General features: G+C 42.9%; 1 protein-coding gene across 8 annotated transcripts in view; it reads left to right on the forward strand.

Moving 5' to 3' along the window:
- ARSG (arylsulfatase G) overlaps nt 1-6,164 on the forward strand; it is a 1,970,563-nt gene that overhangs the window by 152,635 nt on the left and 1,811,764 nt on the right. The gene's annotated exons all lie outside the window — the stretch shown is intronic.

Genomic DNA, 6,164 nt, shown 5'->3' on the forward strand with positions numbered 1-6,164 from the left:
TACGATCTCCCATAGTGCAATCAGAAGGATGTTCGCAATGTTTTGATTTTTTGCTCCTTTTGCCACGAAGAGTGACCTCGTCGGGGAGATCGTCGTGATCGAAGGAGAGAGATCTCTTAGAAGACATGACTTCTTTAAGAGTAGATAGCATACAAGATCTCATTTCCTTCTGCAAGAAGTCTTTAAAGGAATCATTGGCATGATTGGGAGAGCTGGCAGTAGCGTCGTCTGAGTCAAATTCTGACATGTTAGTACTGATAAGGATATGTTATGGTCTCCCTTAATATTTTGTCAGTATAGATTTTTAAATTAATTTGCCTTTGAAGAGGTGGTTAATCTCTGGTGGTTCAGAGTAATCTGCCTTATGTTAATGGGCAGGGGTGGCAAGGGTTAATATATTTGGTTTGAGCCTCAAAGGTTCCTTGTAATATTCTCCCACTTTTTTTTTTAATCAGTGAAGAAAGCCATCTGCGGCAGCAGCTGATGAGAGCGATGTAACTGAAACCCTTGTTCGAGCTCATCTGCTGCCAGAGAAAGGAATTAGAGGAAAAGCCGTTGTGAGTAGGGCAACGCGACGGCACCGTTGCTAAGGTGCTTTTCTCTGTGGTGTACTAGAAAAACAGAACAAAAAGTTCAAGCTAAGACTCACTCAACCTAATACTTAAATAACTCCTAACAAGAAATGAAACATGAGAGGAGGGTTTTATAAATTTCCTTATTATTTGACGGAAATGATTTTAATTAATTTCACATTTTCAAAATGATTTTGCGCTAAAACATTGCTTCATTGCGCTTAGATCATATATACAAATCCCTATCTAACATAACATATAATACATCTGCATATTATTAATGATCCCCTGGGTGACTAAAACAAACAAACACACACTCATCAGACATTCATGGCCATTATACTCATGCATACACTAAAGAATACACACACTATAAAGAACTGGGTCCTTGTGGCAACCTTTCTTCTCTAATAAATTGATTACAACTCAATTTAAACATCAAGAAACATTTCAGTTTTTTTGTTGACAAAATGAAGTTACAGGTTATTTTTGAAACACACAAGAAGAACAGAAATATCTTATAAACGGTGCGACACAAGGACCAAACTGGTCGACGCGTTTCGAACCACTAATTTAAGGGTTCTCCTCAGGACCAACCAATCTCTTGGAGTTGGAGATCTATCTGCCTGAAATCTATCCAAATCGTTTCAATTGATGAGGAACCGGATCGGGGGAACGTGCCCTCTTTTCCGGCTAACAACGCTTGTTTGATACTGGCTTTTTTAAGTGCGTTCGTGAGACCATTTCAATCGGGCTGCCCGCGCCGGGATCGGGAGTTCACCTTTCGTCGCTCCATGTACGTGTCAATCCATTAGTGAGGAACATGGTGTTCCTCACTAATGGATTGACACGTACATCCCAGCCCGATTGAAATGGTCTCACGAAACGATTTGGATAGATTTCAGGCAGATAGATCTCCAACTCCAAGAGATTGGTTGGTCCTGAGGAGAACCCTTAAAATAGTGGTTCGAAACGCGTCGACCAGTTTGGTCCTTGTGTCGCACCGTTTATAAGATATTTCTGTTCTTCTTGTGTGTTTCAAAAATAACCTGTAACTTCATTTTGTCAACAAAAAAACTGAAATGTTTCTTGATGTTTAAATTGAGTTGTAATCAATTTATTAGAGAAGAAAGGTTGCCACAAGGACCCAGTTCTTTATAGTGTGTGTATTCTTTAGTGTATGCATGAGTATAATGGCCATGAATGTCTGATGAGTGTGTGTTTGTTTGTTTTAGTCACCCAGGGGATCATTAATAATATGCAGATGTATTATATGTTATGTTAGATAGGGATTTGTATATATGATCTAAGCGCAATGAAGCAATGTTTTAGCGCAAAATCATTTTGAAAATGTGAAATTAATTAAAATCATTTCCGTCAAATAATAAGGAAATTTATAAAACCCTCCTCTCATGTTTCATTTCTTGTTAGGAGTTATTTAAGTATTAGGTTGAGTGAGTCTTAGCTTGAACTTTTTGTTCTGTTTTTCTAGTATATTGGGCTCAGTTCAGCTGAGTTTTTGAGCCAAAACCCGGTTTTGTTTTTTCTCTGTGGTGTAGGCGCGCTCGCGAGCACGGAGCGAGCGTGTCGGTGAATTGCCGAATAAAACTTATAAATGCTAACAAGCTTGAAAATGAGCAGTTATTACCGCCTCCCAATAAAAACAAGAGCGGGACGGCGCGAAGCCGACGCCGGATGTTAAGCTGGTGATTTTCGTCTCGACGGAGGAGAGAGTTAGGGAGAGCCCGTCAAGAGGTACTTCCTTCAGGATGGGGCAGGGAAGAGCGGGCAAGGACCGACTACCACAATAGGAAGTCGTTAGGGAGGGGGTGAGGGTGGGGGGAAAGGGTGGGAGAGCAAACCCAGGATCACCCCACAAAGCCAAAGCTCAAAGCCATGAAGCTAGGAGCGCTAAGGAGAGATTCAATAGATAGAAGATAATACTTCAAGATATAAAGTATGGTACATATTAATTAATACATATTACTTAAATTTAAAGAAGAGGAGATGTTACTTATCTGCTTGCGAGCCGCATTTAAAAGAGGCAGTCTGTTTGCTCCTCATGCCTTATATATCTCCTGCTCACTGCATTCTAGAACTGTTTTCTTTGTGATGTAGTGCGGCTGCTTGTGATCTGCATTAAAAGATTAATGCATAATGTAGCCTCCGGTCTTGTAATGAAATCCCCAACCGGCGGTGGATGTGGAAAATGTGGGGAACAGAAGACTGATTCCCTGGCGTCGTTAAGGAGGCCCACGTCTTGATCTAGGCTCACCGTGTGGCTCAGTCTATGATCTAGGCTCACCCGGTGGCAATAGCCACCTCTGGTAGTCTGGTCTTCTCGTACTTGGGTTTCTTCAGAATGCAGCTAGAGCAGGTGGTAAACTAGGTCTAAGGTTAAACACGGGCACAATACCAATAGCCAACAAGTACTGTGAAGAAAAGTTGAAAACATCTTTGAAGAGAGTTCAAGAGGGTGTAAAACCGATGAGAGGTAAACTGGGGAGGTCCGTGCAGTCCTCCATGAGGATTCAATATCGCAAGAAGATTAATCGCCAAGGAGGTTGGCTTTCTTCTGCAGGACTGTCACTTTGGCACACCTGGCTCCCACAGGATGAATATCCTTCGTATCGATGCACCGTGACCAGCTCCGGGTCGTGTTGGAGAGCTGGTGACTCTTCGCTATAGCAAATAGTGTTATAGCCATGCATGTGAGGCCGAAGAATATTGATCACCTCTGTGCCGACCCCTGGCAACAGCCCTTGGCCCCTCTCAGGGCACATCGTGACAGGGAAGGGAGGTGGGGCCCCCATACTCCAGGTGCAGATGTTGAATGGGGCAGACTATGCACCATGCTATCCAACCACATCACCCCTCTGGGTGAGGAGCCCCAAGCCGGGAGTCTGCAGCAATCTTGGTTACCCATCTGACCTGTCTTGAAACACGGATCAAGGAGTCTAACTCCTGCACGAGTAAGAGGGCTGATCGAAACTCTGCGCCGCGATAAAAGTTAAGACCAGCGTGTGCCGGCTGAGGTGGGATCATGTTGCGGCCTCCTGGCGGGTGCCCGTCTCACCCGCTCTGTTAAAAAGGTGGAGAATGAGCATGTGTAATAGGACCTGAAAGATGATGAAATATGCCTGGGCAGGGCAAAGCCAGAGGAGGTGGTGGAGGTCCCTAGCGGTCCTGACGAGGGATGAAAGACTTATCTAACCATTTAGTAGTAGATTCCCTCCAAATTTTCAATCAGGATAGCAGGCACTTGGAAACCCCAGTTTTATCTTGTTAAGCGGCTGATTATATTGTCGAGATAAATGCCTACCTCAATTTTTGGATCTGGAATTGGACTGGGACCGAACCTTCGACTTGGACTGGTGTCGTCCTGGTCCTTCTGGTGTTTGGTGATGTAAAGTTTTACCTCAATGTCTCATATGGCCTTTGGGTTCATTGACACGCATTTTCCGTGCACACTGTACAATTTGTAGAGGTAAGAGTCTCAGAGAGATGAGAGGTAAATCCGATCTAAGTCTGCTGGCACAGTAAAGAAGGAACTGACGTCCGTGCGCTGGACTGGAACCTATAAAGGCGCCATGCGTAATTTTGGGAGCAGCATATCTTCAGTGCTGAGCCGCACAGCACAACCTGCTGACATGCAGAAGTACTGCCGAAACGTTTACAAATCCAGTCTTACGGGTGGTGAATGGTGAAAAGATGAGGAATCTGCACCTAATCATCTCTGTCAGAGGCACTTTTTCACACTGGCGAAGCAGGGTGGGGATGCCTTTCCTGGAGGCCGACCTGGGCTCTTTGGGACAAGGCAGGTGTGTGCAAGGAGCCCAGGGCTCTACCCCTTAACCTGCCGAAGCTCTGGTCTTGGGCCTGGTCTGAGCGTATTAACCCAGGCAGGGATGGGAGACTTTTCTGTGTCGGGCACTATGCTTACAGACTTCTTCCGGCTCTTTCATAATAAAGTGAATGCCCTGAGCAGTGTCTGTGCCCAAGGCCTGGAATCGCGTTCTCCACCCCCCTCTCGAATATAGAGAAGCCTCCAGGACAAGCAGTAACTGCTGGACACAGTGTATGTTTGCGTATTTTCATGAGGCATGCCATTGGTTTGGCTTGCTGCCATTCCAAGGGCCTTGAGATTAGTAGTTCAGTGTTTTGTAATATGCCAAGACCCTCTAAATGAGATGCTAGGCTTCACCTCTGAGAGCTACTTCAAGGATGCTGGTGAGCTGCCAGTAGCACTCAAGCTACTCGTTGGAGGCACCAGATTTAATCTGAATACAAAGTAAAGAGCCTGCCCTGGTGGCTCAGTTCATCACCAGGTGTTTCCCACTGGTGATTTGTGCTATAGAGGTATGAAGGTTAAGACGAAAGTACCATATGCCATCAGGAGGACACAATTGGTCAAAATCATTGTCAACTGCTGAAATTTAAGTGGCGGTGCATTGAAAATTACATACCTCATGGCTCAATGAGCTTTTGGGTAGATAAAGAGCACAGTGCATTAAATAAATGGGGAGAGTATACCAACTCTGCTCTAACTGATGCTTCAGATGTCGGTGGTGTGTCTTCTGAGGTACAATAAATGAAGCTAAACTCATTAGCTAACAAAGTTCCTCTACGCATGTGTTTACTAGTTGTCCCACTTGTATGATATAGAAAAGCAAACGTTGTGATTATTTACCATGTAATCATTTCAATGTTTTATTCACGTTTGTGTCATCACACTTACAATTGATAGAAAAAAGGGTCCCTGTTTGTAATCAGCCAGCCAGGGATACCAGTTCTTTGAATCAGTTGTATAATAATTTTTTCATTCCAAATTGTAAGCAAAGACAACAAGCCACTACAACCTTGAATCAACTTTTGGAGTGATTACTGATTAACATCAGAGTTTGAAAGACCATACACCATCCTAAATGCTGTAACAATTTTTCAGATACGTTTTACTTTAGCTTTTCTTAAAAGCAACACCATGATTTTAAAACAAACCGGAGATTCCGGATACAAACTCATTGGGGTTGACATGCTATTTTTTTGTTAAAGTACATGATATGTAGCATTGCTTGCAACCTGGGTCTTTGTAACAGTAAGATGTGTAAAACAGTATTCTTGAGTCACAAAAGGAAAATGATTACAGGCTTAAAATAATATATCCTTAAGTGTTAATAGTTGTTGCTTACATCTTGGTCCAGTGGGAGTCGATAAGATGTCTAGAATAACTTTATAAATACACATTTAAATAAATATAAAACTCTAAAAACAGAAAGGCGAATTAATTTGGAGCTTATGCAAATACATCTCTCTGGAATTTCATCATAAATAACTGGCCATAAAACGGTTCTGTTGATGTCAAATGCACGTTGCTCTGTTTAAAATCCTGGTCTTCTGTATGTATCATGCTATCAAGATAAGAATCATTTATTTTCGGTACAGCATTTGAATTCATAGCATCTTCAATACACTGCTGCTTTTTAAGCTACAGATGCATCCAGATGTGACGAAGCAGGATACAAACTATGTATGATTTGTTATTTTCCCGTTGCCAGAAGGTAAAGCAAATGCCTAGTTTGTTCATCTAAAATC

This window comes from Triturus cristatus, chromosome 7, assembly GCF_964204655.1.
Source record: "Triturus cristatus chromosome 7, aTriCri1.1, whole genome shotgun sequence".
Taxonomy (NCBI): domain Eukaryota; kingdom Metazoa; phylum Chordata; class Amphibia; order Caudata; family Salamandridae; genus Triturus; species Triturus cristatus.